Raw genomic sequence first — 16,961 nt, forward strand, 5'->3', positions numbered from 1 at the left:
ATGGAGTGACTGCCTAATTGTTCTCTCCTTTCCTCTACCAACCCACCCTGCTGGCTGCTTTCCGAGTACCTGCCTTGCTGAATCTCTCATCTGTTCCTGGGGCACAAATTTGCAACAACAGCTCCCATTGTCGTTCACATCTGGGACTTCGGGGTTTTAAGTGAATCTCCCCAAGGCCAAAAAAAAAAAAACAGAAGATGCTGCTATTTTGGTTTATCTTCGTACAATGGGGCCATTTTGTGAAGTGTATAGGCAGGGCAGGGTTTGCCTGGGCAAGGGGAAATCTGATCAGCAGTGGGACCCAGGCCAGAGAGCAGGGCACCAGGAGAAGAGACAATGGCACGTAGGGCAAAAATTCTGAACTTTTCTCCCCTGCGACTTGGGTTTTGCATTTCATTTTAATCAGTTTCAGATGAAACTAAAAAGCCTGCAGCCTCCTAATCCTGGTACTTCAGACCTGGGTCTCTGTTGCAACCATCAGCTTCGGTTTCAAGCTGAGCCCAGCCTGGCTTGGCTTGCTCCTAGTGGGGCAACAAAGATGGTAGCCTTTCAAATCCCCAAGGCTTTATGTGAGCCGATTTCTCTCAGTACCACCGAGAAACAAGTGGGGGTGGGGGTGGCAGTTGTTGTTTTTGCTTTAAAAAGGTTTGTGTCTTTTGAAAGCTGTTTCACCTTAAAGGAATGACTGCTGGGAAAAGTGGAAGTGTCAGTGTTGTATAGGGTAAGGTGCAACTGGAGCAATTATCTCTATTAAATGGAGGGGTAGGAGAAAGGGATCAAGTTGTGGCTTTTTGTCTCCCAACCAGAGGCATCTTGGTGGTATAAAGACCAGAAAATAGAGCCTAGAGTTAGGAAGTGTTGAGGTCAAAGCTGACCTCAGTTACCTATTAGCTGTGTGACCCTGGGAAAGTCACTTAACCTCTGCCTGCCTCAATTTCCTCAACTGTAAAATGAGGATAATAATAGCCCCTGCCTCCCAGGGTTGTTTTGAGGATCAAATGAGATGATATTTTTGAGAAGCATTTAGCACAGTGCCTGGTACATCATAGGTACTATATAAATGCTTCCTTTCTCTTGGGAACATGTTTCCTTTCATGGCTGTAATTATTACTTCTAAATCTAGCTCTCCCCTCGCCAGTCCGTCCTTTTTCACAATGCTGCTTTTAAAAGATCTTTTTTAATGCACTATTCTGACTACGTCAATCCTTATTCATAAATTGCCTATGGCTCCACATTGCTAACCTGCTATAAACTTTACAGCTGGAAATTTAAAGCCTACCACAATTTGATTCCAATCTGCCTTTCTAACCCTATCATTACTAGTTCTCTTCATAAATTCTATTTCTTGCCAAACTGGACTACTCATCATTATTTGATCTTCTGCCCTGTCCTATTTACTGCCTTTCCCCCAGGCTTGAAATAGTTCATTCTCCTTAATACACACACAAACATATTTCTGCCTGTTGGAAATCTTTTAATTCCTTCAAGGCTCAGCTTCAAAGCCCATGAAAGCTTCTTCTTCCAGGCAGTCTTTCCCAATCAACCTTAACTGGTGTCTGCTTTCTTAAATCTCTTATGCCAACGTATAGATCTCTCCCTTGCATTTAGCTTATTACTAGATTATACTCATTTTAATATTTCTCTTACCTTAGTGGCTTGGTTGTAATCGCCTCAAAAGTAAGGACTATTTAGTCTAATTTAGCAGAAGACCATGTATATAATATGCATTTAATAAATGTTTATTGAATTGAATTCACTTAAAAAAAAGTTAGAGCAAACACTGGGGAAGGGTAAAAAGTTCCTCAAGCCAACTTCTCCCTCAACCAAGCTGTGGATGATGGGAGAATTTCTGCACTGACCACAGCCTGGGGAGAAAGAGGCTCCCTAAAGGTTCACTTGTTCCTTTATAAAAGAAATCCAGAAGGTTTGCTTTAGGGCACTGTCCTCAGTGACTCCCAAGTTTGAAAGTGACCATAAGTGTATCACTGCCCTCTGCTGGATGGCATTCTCAAGCCTGTTCCTGAAATTTAAGGCCAAAGCTGACCTTCTTCTTTGTGTATGGGCACCTTGTTTCATTTCCTATCTATTACAGGACAAAGCTACCAGGCGAACTTGTTTTGTGCCCAGTCTCATTGTCCAGTTTTCTTTCCCACATATCTTCACTGAGTTTCTGAGAGCTGGGAAAGATGCAAGGAAAATCAATCAACTAGGAATCTGTGTTTGCCTCTTGGCCCCAAAGGCTTTTAGTTCTTTTTGTGGCTATGGCCATAAAGAACTAAAACCAATAAGAAATAGGAAGATAGAAGCAGCAATTCATTACTATTTTTAACTTTCCCTTTTTGTCTGTCCATAGACTTAGAAAAAGAACTCTTGTATCGGATGTGACTGGGAAAGAAAATGGTACAATGGAAAATGGTGTATGGGAGATCAGAACAATATTTTCTACCACAGTTAGTGATCTGGTCAGAGTAGAGGGAAGAAATCCTTTGAAAGGTAAATAACTGCAATGTTGGGCAAGTCTCTTAACCTTTTAGACTTTGGTTTCATTATCTGTAAAATATAGGTATTAGTCAAGATAATTTCTATGATACCTTTAGCTTTAATGATCACAACCCTCTGTCACAGGAGGATCAAGGAACCAGATGTTTGAATTACTAGTATTTGTGACAATAATAGGGCAAAAAATGACCTCATTTTCAAAATAAGGAGCTCTCAGAGAAATGTTTGCATAGATGAGTATTCTAGCCTTCATACTGACTTGGATTGGTAACAGAGCTGAAGACTGAAATGGTCATTATCATTGCCTCTGTGAGAAAAAGAATTTGGTCAATTGAGCCAGGCATTTTCTCTCCTAAATTAGTTTAGTCTTCTTAAGAAGTTTTTAACCCTTTGCTTCCCCCACCCCAATCTATTCTTTAAAAGCCTGCTGGAAAAATCTTTATGCACAAATAACAGAGTATCTAGGCTCTCTATAAATATTAATTTAACTTTTGGTCCTCTAAAAGTGAGATCAATGTTCAAAGACCTGAAGGACATACTACTAGAGGAAATTAATTATATAAATTATAGAAATATTGATATCTCTATTAAACAAGAAGGTTAGTTAAATGTAAGTATGCTTATAGGTTCCTCATAGAAAGACAAATAATTTTTTTTAAAACCTTCCTTTTTGTCTTAGTAACAGTTCTAAGACAACCCAAGGACTAGGCAGTTGGGGTTAAGTCATCCAACAAAGCACTTATTAAATACCTACTCTATTTATACAGGCACTTTGCTAAGTGCTGTGATACAAAGAAAAGCAAAAACATAGTCCTGCCCTCAAGGAGTTCACAGGCTAATGAAGGAGAAAACATATAAACAACCATGTACAAACAAGAGATGTACAGGATAAATTGGAAATAATTTCTGAATTAGCATTAAGGTAGTTCAGGAAAGTTTTCTAGTAGAAAGCAGGATTTTAGCTGAGACCTAAAGGAAGCCAGGAGATGAACAGAAGGGAAAGAATTCTAGGTATGGGAGCCAGCCAGCCAATGAAGATGTATATTTCATTTGTTCATCCCCATTAATGCTCTTCCTATATCTATCCCCCTTCATGACTCACTTGGACATCTCAAACTCCTAAAGAAGGCTGTCTATAATCAATGCCTCTACTTTCTTTCCTTTCACTCTCTTAGCTCAAAGAAGTCTAGTTTCCATCTTTATTATTCAACAGAAACTACCCTCTCTTAAATTACCAATGGTTTTTTAATTGCAAAATCTAAAGGCCTTTTCTCAATCCTCATCTTTCTTGTGCCTTTGTAGATTTTGACACTGTGAACCAACTTCTTTTCCTTGATATTCTCTTCTTTCTAGGTTTTTTTGTGGGGTCTTTTGTGTTGGTTTTTTTTTTACACTATGCTTGCATGGTTCTCCTTCTACATATCTCACCACTCCTCAGTCCCCTTTGTTGAATCTTCCTCCAGGTAGCATTCATTAGTGATAAGTGTATCTCAGGGGTCTGTCTATCCTCTTGGCCCTTTCCTCTTTTCCCTCTAAACTAATTTTATTTGGTGATCTCATTAGTTCCTCTGGATTAAATTATCATCTCTATACAGATGATTCTCAGATCCATTTATCCAACCCTCACCCTCACCTCTTTCTTGACCTCCAATCTCATATCCATCGGCTATTGGACATTTCAAACTAGATGTTTCAAAGACAACTTACACTTAATACGTCCAAAACTGAATTAATTTTTTCCTCTCAAAACCTTCCTTTTTTCTAATATCCTTATTTCTATCTAGGGTACTACCATTCTTCTGGTCATCTAGCCACTCTCCACCTAGGTGTCACCTTCAACTGGTCTCTGTCTGTCTGTCTGTCTTTCAGCCTCCCATATTCAATCTTTTGCCAAGTCTTGTAAATTTTAAAATATATCTTACATATACTCCCTCCTCTCCACTAACACAGCTACCACCCTGAGGCAGGTCTTTATTAATTTATACTTTAACTATTACAATATCTTTCTGGTTGGCCTCTTCACACTAGACTTTCTATGCTAGTCCATCCTCCACTTAGCTATAAAAGTGAACTTTCTTTTTAGTTAAACATCTATTTGAAAACTTTAATTAGTCAATTTAGAACATTTTCCATGGTTACAAGAATCATATTCTTTCCCTCCCCTCCCCCTACCCTTCAAGCCATAGCCAACTTGCAATTCCACTGGGTTTTACATGTGTCCTTGTTCAGAACCTATTTCCATGTTGTTGATGTTTGCACTAGGATGTTCATTTAGACTCTACATCCCCAATCATATCCCCTCCAACCCATTTAATCAAGCAGTTGTTTTTCTTCTGTGTTTCTACTTCCACAGTTTTTTCTCTAAATGTGGATGGTGTTCTTTCTCATAGATCGCTCCAAGTTGTTCAGGATCACTGCATTGCCACTAATGGAGAAGTCCATTACATTCAACTGTGCCATAGTGTATCAGACTCTGTATATAATGTTCTCCTGGCTCTGCTCCTCTCACTCTACATCAATTCCTGGAGGTAATTCCAGTAAAAGTGAACTTTCTAAAGCACAGTCATGACTATGTCAACTCCCCTACCTCCACTTTCTCTATTCCGTAAACTCTAGTGTTGCCCTCTAGGAGCAAATATAAAATGTTCTGTTTGGTGTTCAAAGACCTTCATAACCTATAGCCCTCTACCCTCCACAAATGTACTCTTTTGTCCTATAACATTAGCCTCTTGCTTGTTCCATGAGCAAGAGGCTCTGTCTCTCTGGTATTTTCTCTGGCTATTCCTTTTGCCTAGCACACTTTGACTCTACTGATCTCTATGGTTTCCTTTAAGATCCAGATAAAATCTCACCTTCTTAGGAAGTTTTTCCCAATCCCTCTTCATTTCAGTGTTTTTCTTCCCTCTATTAATTATTTTCTATTTATCCGGATATCGTTTGCTTTGGGTATGTGTATATATATTATACATATATATATATAGCATGTTATATTTCCATTAAATTTTAAGCTTCTGGAGGGTAAGCACTATCTTTTTCCTCTTTTTGTATCTCCAGCACTTAGCACAGAGCCTTGCACATGATAGATACTTAATAAATGTTTATTAGTTAATTGTTTGATTGCATGTTATATCCTTTCTTAGAATGTGTGCTCCTTGACATTGTCCCTAGTGTGTAGCTGTAATAGATGGTAATATTAGGAAATGTATAGTAATAGGACAGAGACCCAGGAAACCAGCTAAAGGAAAGGCGGGATCTTACACTCCTCCCGCCCCCACCACTTCCTGTCCCTTTCTCAACTGATCTAAAGGTTCTTCTCAGGAATGGTAAGCTTGAAGAGTTTCCCCAATAACTAATCCCACAATACTTAACTATGTAAACTCTGAAACTATATTATTTTATAATATTCTACTATCCCCTAAATAAAAATACTAGTCTGTCTTCACTATTCTAAACTATCTAACCCTATGCTAAGTTTTGGGATCAAGGAAAGTGGTATAAGTCATAGAAATGCAATACAGAAATATAGTTTTAAACACAATAATAACCAACACAAAAAATTTAAACAATATTATTAACAACAATACAACTTCCTTATTTCCTAATGACTATAGCCTGTTCTAAATAAAAGTTTTCATAAACAATATTCATTCCTATCATTATCAAGTATCTTAATTTATATTAAATATACTATTCATCTGTCCCTAATACATTTAGAATTTTAAATAACTTCCCTAAATCTTGCCCTGTGTATTAGTTGTTAGAATGTCAGTAATTTAACATTATACTGAGACTAAATTACTTAATTGTTCTTTTGTCAGATTTTATACCTAGTATTAGTCTTTGTTTTCACAAGGTTTTGTGTTGTATATTACCCTATGGAACTCAAACAAATCCTGGTTTCAATCCTTCTCCACAGATGGTATTTGTCATGTTATGTTGTTGAAGTTAGAGAATAGATGTGAAATTGTATATCTGTCTCTCCTCCAGTTTATTCTTTAATATGTTTCTTCCCATTCATAATCATTGTCTATATAGATAGATACTTCCTCATCATCAATGTTTCTTTCAAGGTCTAATTGTCTAGCAATTCTTCATAACTATTAACTCCAGCAATGGCAAATATTTTCTCTATTGACATAGAGTTTCCTCTGTTCTCCATGATATCATTATCATCATCATTATATTCATAAGATTTTGTTTGTTCTGAATCTAGGTATTCACTTTGCCCATTTGTGTCCCACACATCCCAACCAAAAAGCATGGAAAATTCATATGGTTCTTGTTCTCCATTACTATTTTGGTCCATTATTATTACATCATTTGGTATTGAGTCATCTTGGTCTGAGTCTGACTCTTGGTCACTGAATTCTGTAATCCTTATGTTTTTCTTTGAATTTTGTTCAGTGCCATGTAAACTCATGTCAGATAATGTTAACTCAGATTTTATGTGTTGGTTGATCTAACCCTATGTCACCGACTTTTATCTTTCCCAATTCTGTTTCTAGATATTTCTCATTAACAAGCTTTAGATTTGTGTTCTGTGGTGATAAACTTGATGTAATGGGGTTAACTGCTTCTTGCAGATATGCAATGCTGTTACTAAAATTCACAGGTTCTACACTTTTGTCAGCCTCAAGTTTTTGTTCATTTGACCTCTCTTTTGACTATCTGGAGATAGAAACCTTTTTGTCTATGATGTTATCTTCTGGGAATGACTTTATTACAGCTGCATTTTCCCCTGCATCACTGGGATATGTATATTCATTCTTCCCCACTGTGCTCCATACATATGGTTTAGGTTTTTCTGTGGATATTGAATTTATTGCCAATATATTACTTTGCACTGCACTATCATCCTCTGCCATTTGTATGGTTGGACCTGTTAAATTTTCTTGGTTTAAATCATTTCCTAATTGATCTTCATTTATATTTGAGTGTATATTGTGTTCTTCTTCACTGGAATATGAATTTAAATCATAGTTATTTGTAAGTTCATATAGTTTGACTTGGTCAGACCTCCCCCCTCCATTTAGAATGTTGGCTTCATGGGAGTTTCTTGAACCCTTGGCTATCATAGCAGTTGTTGTGCCCTGCATTCTATCTGTGTTTTCAAATATAACTAGTTCCAAGAACATAACACATACTTGATAAATGCTGTTCACTTTACTTGGTAATTAACTTGATCACTTTGGACAGTACAAGTTTCATCTCTTTAATGATATGAGAATCCAAATGGTTTAAAAGATAGAGGAAAGGACATGGAAGCACCAACTGTAGATACTTTCTCTAAAAGCAACAAAGAAGAGGACAGATATAGGACTCATCAAGGAAGGAAAGAGAGTATCCAAGGGATCAGTAGAATGTCCAAGTGGTCAAAAGATAATAGTTATCAGAGTTATGATTGGGAGATAAATATGGACTGAATGAACCAGTGTGTACTGACATTGTTTCTGATCCCTTTTGTCCTATATGGTGAAGGTACATGGAGCAAATAGCAGGAGGGCATAATTGCTTTAGAATCCTCAGTTAGTTGTAATCCTGACCTGAGTGAAGTGGGGAAAGTATGTTTCCTTTTCCAAGATAAAGGCATCTGGTAGGGTGTGCTTTCTTTCCCTACTAGACTTTCATGGCTTGCAGTCTCCCACCAGCATGATGCCACCCATTGCAAGTGCTATGGGGAATGACACTAACTCCTTAAATGTTTGCAACTATCAAAGATCTCATTGCTCTCTGTTGATTATGGTTTTGCAAAGGATTAAAAGGATGATTTTTTCTTTTTTTGTTTTTAGTTTAGAATATTTTTAAAAATTTTACTTTTATTGCCATGCAAAACACACTTCCCTATTGATCATTGTTGTAAGAGCAAACTCAAACTCAAAACCCCAAAGTAAAAATACATAGAAAAAAATACATACTAAATACACTCATGAGAAAGACTACTCCAACAGTTCTTTCTCTGGAGGTGGATAGCATTCCCCATCATGTCTTTCAGGATTGTCCCAGATCATTGCATCCTGAGAGTAGCCAAATTTTCACAGATAATCATCATGCAATGTTGTTGTTATTGTGTGCAATATTCTCCCAGTTCTGCTTATTTTGCTCTGCTTCAGTTCCTGCAGATCTTTCCAGCTTTTTCTGAAATCATCTTGCTTATCATTTCTTACAGCACAATGTACTCCATTACCAACATGCACCATGATTTGTTCAGTTATTCCCTAACTGATGGACATCCCCATAATTTCCAATTCTTTGCCACCACAAAAAGAGCAGCTATAAATATTTTTGTACAAGTAGGTCCTTTCCTCCTTTTTATTATCTCTTTGAGATACAGGCCCAGTAGTGGCATTACTGGAACAAAGAATGTGCATAATTTTATAGCTCTTTGCATATAGTTCCAAACTGCCCTCCAGAACTGTTAAAGCAGTTCATAACTCCATCAACAATACATTAGTATACCAATTTTGTCACATTCCTTCCAACATTTACCACTTTCCTTTACTGCTATATTGATCAATCTGATAGGCAGGAAGTAGTACCCCAAAGTTATTTTAATTTGCATTTCTCTAATCAACAATTATCTAGAACATTTAGAACATTAATAGCTTTGATTTCTTCACCTGAAAATTGTTTGTTCATATCTTTGATCATTTGTCAATTGGGGAATGGCTTGTATACTTACAAATTTGACTTAGTTCTTTACAAATTTGATAAATTAGACCTTTATCAGAGATGTTTGTTATAATATATTTTCTCCCAGTTTATTTTCTCCCTACTAATTAGTTTTACTTTAGTTTACTTTAATTACTAGATTATTTTTGTTTGTACAAAAGTTTTTTAATTTAATATAATCAAAGTTATTCATTTTGCATTTTATAATACTCTCTATCTATCTCTAGTTTGGTCATAAATTCTTCACTTCTCCAAAGATCTGCCAGGTAATTATACTGTGTTCCCCTAATTTAGTTATGGTATCACTCTTTATATCTATATTATCTTGGTACCTTATCTTGGTATCAGGTGTGATATTGGTCTATACCTAGCTTTTGTCACACTGGTTTCCAATTTTCCCAGCAGTTTTTGTTAAAGAGTAAGTTCTTATTGCAAAAGCTGAGATCTTTGGGTTTATCAAACACTAGGTTGTGTTAAGGGTAAAATTAAGGTTGTTGACTGAATATATTGTATTAGTGGTCGCCAGGGATTTAAATTCAATCCCAATAAAATACTCAAGTCAGTTTGGGATTTTTATGGTGGTTTAATTACAAAAGAAGGAAGAAATTAAGAAGGAGAAGAGGATAAGAGTAGGAGATTTTCTCTGGCCTAGAGTAAGTCAAAGGGAGTTCAGAGGCCTCAGCCAAGGGGCCTTCTCAGAAGCTTAAATCTAGCTTGGCTTCCAGCCACAAGGCCTCCTCCGAGATGAGGGGCCTCCTAGGAGGATAGTGTTTTTTAGGAGGTCAAGGAAAGGAAGAATCAGCCTTACCACTCACCAAGGTCACTCAGAGAAAATGCCTCACATAACCAAGCTACAGAGCCCAAACCTGCAAGCACGCCAAATGCTGTCCAGAGCTCCCAACACCACCAAGAGAGATCACAGGAAGTGACACAAACTATATAGGCAGTTCTTTACATCATTTCCTGTGTCTCACATGTATCAATGGTGGCTTAAGCTTGGCTTAGGATAGCCCACGGGGTCAGTCAGTTGTTTCTGATTTGTCACTTGCTAGCACATGCTGGTCATAGGCCTCCTCCCCAACACTTAATCCTTAAGTGGGGGTGTATACATTCCTGGTTGCTAAAATTCTAAAGACTAAACAGGGTGGAGTAAATCTAAAATCCACAGTTGGTAAAATCATTTACTTCCTATATTGTGTATCTAATCTACTCCATTGATCCACCCTTCTATTCCTTAGCCAGTACCAGATTGTTTTGATGATTGCTACTTTATAATACAACTGGAGATCTGCTAGACCTCCATCCTCCACATTTTTTTCTCATTAGTTCCCTTGATATTCTTGACCTTTTGTTCTTCCAGATGAATTTGTTTCTAGATCTATAAAATAATTATTTGGCAGTTTGATTGGTATAGCACTGAATAAATAAATTAATTTAGGTAGAATTATCATTTTTATTATATTAGCTTGACCTACCCACAAGCAATTAATATTTTTCTAATTATTTAGATCTGACTTTATTTGTGTGAAAAGTGTTTTCTAATTGTGTTCATGTAATTACTATGTTTGCCTTGGCAAATATATTCCCAGCTGTTTTATATTGTCTGGGGTGATTTTATTTATTTATTTTTTAAACCCTTATCTTCTGTCTTAGAGTCAGTACTGTGTATTGGTTCCAAGGCAGAAGAGTGGTACGGGATAGGCAATGGGGGTTAAGTGACTTGCCCAGGGTCACACAGCTGAGAAGTGTCTGAGGCCAGATTTGAACCTAGGACCTCCCATCTCTAGATCTGGATCTCAATCTACTGAGCCACCCAGAGAGAGGCCTCCAGGGTGATTTTAAATGGAATTTCTCTTTCTAACTCTTGCTGCTGGACTTCGTTGATAGTATACAGAAATATTAATGAGTTATGTGTGTGGATTTTGTATCTTGCAACTTTACTAAAGTTATTAATTATTTCAACTGTTTTTTTAGTGGATTCTCTAAGTATACCGTCATATTATCTCCAAAGAGTGATAGTTTAGTTTCTTTATTGCCTATTTTAATATCTTCAATTTCTTTTCTTTCCTTATAGCTAAAGCTAGCATTTCTAATACAATATTAAATAATAGTGGTGATACTAGGTTTCTAACTTATCCCCATTGTAGATGGTACTTGATAAAGGTTTTAGGTACTTATCATTTCAAGAAATGACACATCCATTTCTATGCTTTCCAGTGTTTTTTTTTTTAACCCTTACCTTCCATCTTAGAATCACTACTGTGTATTGGTTCCAAGACAGAAGAGTGGTAAGGGCTAGGCAATGGGGGTTAAATGACTTGCCCAGGGTCACACAGCTGAGAAGTATCTGAGGTCAGATTTGAACCCAGGACCTCCCATCTCTGGGCCTACCTCTCAATCCACTGAACCACCTAGCTTCCCCCTCTAGTGTTTTTAATAAGAATAAGTATAGGATTTTGTCCAAAGCTTTTTCTGTATCTATTGAAATAATCATGTGGTTTCATTAGTTTAGTTACTGATATGGTCAATTATGCTGATAGTTTTCCTAATATTAAACTAGCCCTACATTCCTGGTATAAATCCCACCTGGTCATAGTGAATGATCTTTGTGATATATTGTTCCTTGCTAGCATTTTATTTATAATTTTTGTGTCTATATTCATTAATGAAATAGGCCTATAATGTTCTTTCTCTATTTTTGTTCTTTGTGGCTTAGCAACATATTTCTGTTATAAAAAGAATTTGGTAGGATTCCTTCTCTGTCCCCAAATAGTTTATGTTGGGTTGAGATTAATTGTCCTCTAAATGTTTGATAGATTTCACTTGTGAATCCATGTGGCCCTGGAGATTTTTTTCTTAGGGATTTCATTAATAGCTTTTTAAATTTCTTTTCTGAAATGGGATTACTTAAGAATTCCATTTCCTCTTTTGCTAATCTGGGCAATTTGTATTTTTGTAATTTTTCATCCATTTCACTTATATTTTCAGATTTATTTGGCATATAATTAGTCAAAATAGCTCCTGATTGCTTTAATTTTATTTTCATTGGTGGTGAGTTCATTCTTTCATGTTTGATACTGGTAATTTGGTTTTCTTCTTTCCTTTTTTAAATCAAATTAACCAGTACTGTCTATTTTATTTCTTTTTTTTTCATAAAACAAACTCCTAGTATTATTTGTTTGATGATTCTCTTTCAATTTAATTAATTTCTTCTAAATTCTTTTTTTTTGCTATCCATCACCACTTTATTTCCTTCATGAGTTTCTTCTTGTATGTGCAATACGTGTTTTGTTTCACAACATGACAAATATAGAAATATGTATTGCATGATAACACATGTGTAACCTATATCAGATTGCTTGCTGTTTCTGGCAAGGGAAAGGGGAAAGAGAGAAATTATGTATCGCAACATGTCAGAGAACAAATATTAAAAAAACTCCTCAAAATCAAGTGTACTATGCTACTTCTAAACTCAGGTAGTCTTAATTTATTATATTTTCTCTTCAGAGCTGTCACTGCTGATTATAATGCCACAGCAGAAGCACTGTTATAATAATTATCCGTAAGCCCTTCAGATGAATCAGTTTCTCCTATTTTGAGACAGCTTTACATAAGTCTACCAATCAAAGAGAAGTGGGATTTATACCAGTTTTTAAGACATCCATCTCATACTTTCAATCAAGCAAATTCTCACATGTTGTGTTCTATGGGATTACTCCTGATACTAGAAATAACAGTACTGGATGCTTTATACAATAATGAACTAAATTCACAGTGTACTGACAAATTTCTTATAATCAAGACTGAATTCTTAGATTTAAAACCAATGTTTAAATGAATTTAAAAGCAGAGGTTTCCCATTGCCTACTGAATAAATATCAATGTCGTTATCTGGCCAGTTAATATTCTGTTCAGCATCACCAATCTACCTTTCCAGTCTTAACTTAAATGGTTCTCTTTGTGGATTTCCTGTTCTTGTCAAACTGGACTTCATTCCTTTCCTCCATCCTCACAATTTTAAGCCCTCAATACGAGGTTCAACATACATGGACCTTTGGCTACCTCTTCCCTGAGCCCTTCCATGACACACCCAGCTGACCCTGCTCACAATCTCCTCGGATTTTTCAAAGGACCAGGTTCACACAGCTAGTAAGTGTCTGAGGCAGGGATTTGTCCGAAGACTTCCCTGATTCCAAGGCTAGCACTCTATCCATTTTGCCTTCTATCTGGATCTAGAAGAAGGACATGTATAAGTATATATAGAATACATTTTTTTGCCATTGAGTCATTTCAAACTCTTTGTGACCCCATTTGGGATTTTCTTGGTAAAGATACTGGTTTGCCATTTCCTTCTCCAACTCATTTTACAGATGAGAGTAATATAGTAGTCTCTCGGTGATCGAGAATGACTATTGTCTTTGTGCAGTTTCATCTACGGAATTTCTTCTAAATTCTTAGGATTTCCAATGGTCTTTAAGTGAAGTTTTTAAATTTGCTTTTCCTAGTTTTTTTAGTTACATGCCCACTTCATAGATATGCATTTTCTCTATTTCATTTATGTACACATTGAGAGATATAATTTCCCCCCTAAGTACTGCTTTGACTGTAACCTATAAATATTGATATGCTGTCTCCACATTGTCATTCTCATTAATAAAATTATTTATTGTTTCTAATTTGTTCTTTGAGATACCCTTTTTTAAGCATTATATTATTTAGTCTTCAATTAATTTTTTATTTATCTTTCCATGGGGTCTTATTAATTATAATTTTTATTGCATTATGATCTGAAAAGGATGCATTTATTATTTCTGCTTTGCAGCAGTCAGTTGTGAAGTTTTTATGCCCTAATACATGGTCAGTTTTTGTGTAGGAGTCATGTACTGCTGAAAAGAAAGTATATTCCTTTCTAATCCAATTCGATTCTCTCCAGAGATCTATTAGTTCTAACTTTTTAAAGGTTTAATTCACTTCCTTTACTTCTTTCTTGTTTAATTTTTGGTTTGATTTATCTAGATGTGAAAAGAAGAAGTTGAGGTCTCCCACTAAAATAGTTTTGCTATTCTTTTCCTGCAGTTCATTTTATTTCTCCTTTAAAGATTTAGAGGCTATACTATTTGGTGCATATATGTTTAGTACTGATATTACTTCATTGTTTATAGTACCTTTTAGCAACTTTCCTTCCTTATCTCTTTTAATTAGATCTATTTTTTTTGCTTCAGCTTTGTCTGAGATAATGATTGCTCCTCCTGCTTTTTTTTACTTTAAATGATGCACAATAAATTCTACCCCAGGCCCCTCCCTTTACTCTGTGTGTGTCACCCTGCCTCAAATGTATTTCTTGCAAACAACATATAGTATAATTCTGGTTTTTAATCTACTCTGCTATCTATTTCAATTTTATGGTTGAGTTCATCCCATTGACATTCACAATTATGATTACCAACTGTATATTTCCCTTCATCTTATTTTCTCCTTTTGATCTTGCTCTTTTTTCTTTCACTGTTCTTCCTCACCAGGGTTTTGTTTTTTATCACCCTGCCCTCTTTTCCCCCTCCCTTGTCTTATTTCCCCTCCTACTTCTCTATAGGGTAAGATAAGATTCTATATCTCAATGAGTATAGTTGTTATTCCCGCTCTGAGTAAGTTACAATGAATATAAAATTTAATCATTGCCTATTACCACCCTCATACTTCCCTCCACTATAATAATTTTTCATATCTTTTTAGGTGGGATAATTTACCCCCATTGAATCTCTCCTTTCCCTTTTCACTCAGTGCAATTCTCTTTTTCGCCACTTTTTTTTTGAATATCATATCATCCTAATCAGTTTATTTCCCTTCCCTCTGTCTATGTATACTCCTTCTAACTGCTCTACTACTAATAAGAATTTTTAAGAATTACAAATATCCTCTTTCCATGTAGGAACATATACAGTTTGACCTTAACCGAGTCCTTTAAATTTTCTCTTTCATATTTATCTTTCTAGGCTTCTCTTGAGTCTTGTGTTTGGACTTCAAATTTTCTTTTTAGGTCTGGTCTTTTCATCAGGAGTGCTTGGAAATATTCCATTTTATTGAATGACCATTTCCCCCTTGAAATAGTTTTGCTGAATAGGTGATTCTGGGTTGTAAACCTAGATCTTTTCCCTTCCAGAATATTATATTTCATGCCTTCTGATCCTTTAATGTGGAGGCTGCTAAGTCTTATGTAATCCTGACTTAGGCTCCATGGTATTTGAAACATTTTTTTTTGGCTGTTTGCAGTATTTTGTCCTTGGCTTGAGGGAGGTTCTTGAATTTAACTATTTTATTCCTGGGGGTTGTCATTGGAGAATGCCTTTCTGGAGGTGATCTGTGGATTCTTTCAATTTCTACTTCACTCTCTTGTTCAAGATAATCTGAGCATGCACAGTGAAATAAGCAGAACCAGGAGAACACTATACACAGTAGATGAAATATTGTGGAATAATCAAATAAGACTTTGCTACTAACTGCAATATAATGATCAAGGACAATTCTGAGGGACTTAAGGAAAAGAATGCTATCCACCTCTAGAGAAAGAACTTTTGGAGTAGAAATGCAGATAAAAACATGATTTATCACATTTATTTGAGTATATGATTTGGGGTTTTGGTTTTATAAGATTATTCTCTAACAAAAATGAATTATATGGAAATATGTTTTGAGTGATAATGCATGTATAGCCTAATAGAATTGCTTATCAATTCTGGGTGTGAGGAGGGAAGACAGGAGGGAGACATGAAGCATGTCACTTTGGGAAATCTATGTGTTAATTGGTTATTGTAACAAAATGAAGATTTTTTAAAAAGGGGAAAAAAAGAATATCTGGGCAGTTTTCTTTGATAATTTCTTGTATTATGATGTCCAAGCTTTTTCTTTTTCTTTTTTTTTCTGATCATGGCTTTCAGGTAGTCCAATAATTCTTAAATTGTCTCTCCTGGATCTATTTTCCAGTTCAGTTGTTTGTTTGTTTGTTTGTTTGTTTGTTTTTCAAAGATAGTTCAAGTTTTCTTCTGTTTGTTTTTGTCCTTTTTATTTTGTTTTATTGTTTCTTGATGCCTCATGAAGTCAGCTTCTAGCTTCCCAACTCTAATTTTCAAGGAATGATTTTCTTCCATCAGTTTTTGAGCCTCCTTTTTCATTTTCCCCATTTCTTCTTGCATTGCTTTCATTGTTTTTCCACATTTTATCTCTGTCTTGCTTAACTGGTTTTTTAAATCCTTTTTGACCTTTTCCAGCATCTGAGTCCAAATCATATTTTCCTTTGAGGTTTTGGGTATGTTTACTTTCACTGTCCTCTTCTGTGTCTGTGCCTTGCTCTTTATCACCATAAAAATTATCTATGGTTAGGTGTTTTTTTAATATGTAGTTTTTCTTTAATTTGAATTTTTCCAAACTGTGTCTGTACAATTTTTAATAATCACTTTCTGATATTTTGTAATTAATTTTCTCTCCCTCCCTACCTCTTTCTCCCTTCCCTGAGATAGTGAGTAATATGATATAGGCCATACATGTGTTAAACAATATATTTTTCCACATTTGTCATATTGTGAAAGAAGACACATATCACTTTGACTAAACAAAAATTCTTGGAGGAAATAAAGTGAAGAATGGTATACTTCAATTTGCATTTAGACCATCATATGTAGTTTTCCGAAAGCACATGGGGTTTAGTTCCTTTATCCTTTTGCTCATGCCACTTTTTTCCTTCTTTATATGATATTTGTGTATGCCTTAACCATGTTGTCCAGGTGGCCATTTTTTGAGGG

Source organism: Monodelphis domestica, chromosome 2 (genome assembly GCF_027887165.1).
Source record: "Monodelphis domestica isolate mMonDom1 chromosome 2, mMonDom1.pri, whole genome shotgun sequence".
NCBI lineage: Eukaryota > Metazoa > Chordata > Mammalia > Didelphimorphia > Didelphidae > Monodelphis > Monodelphis domestica.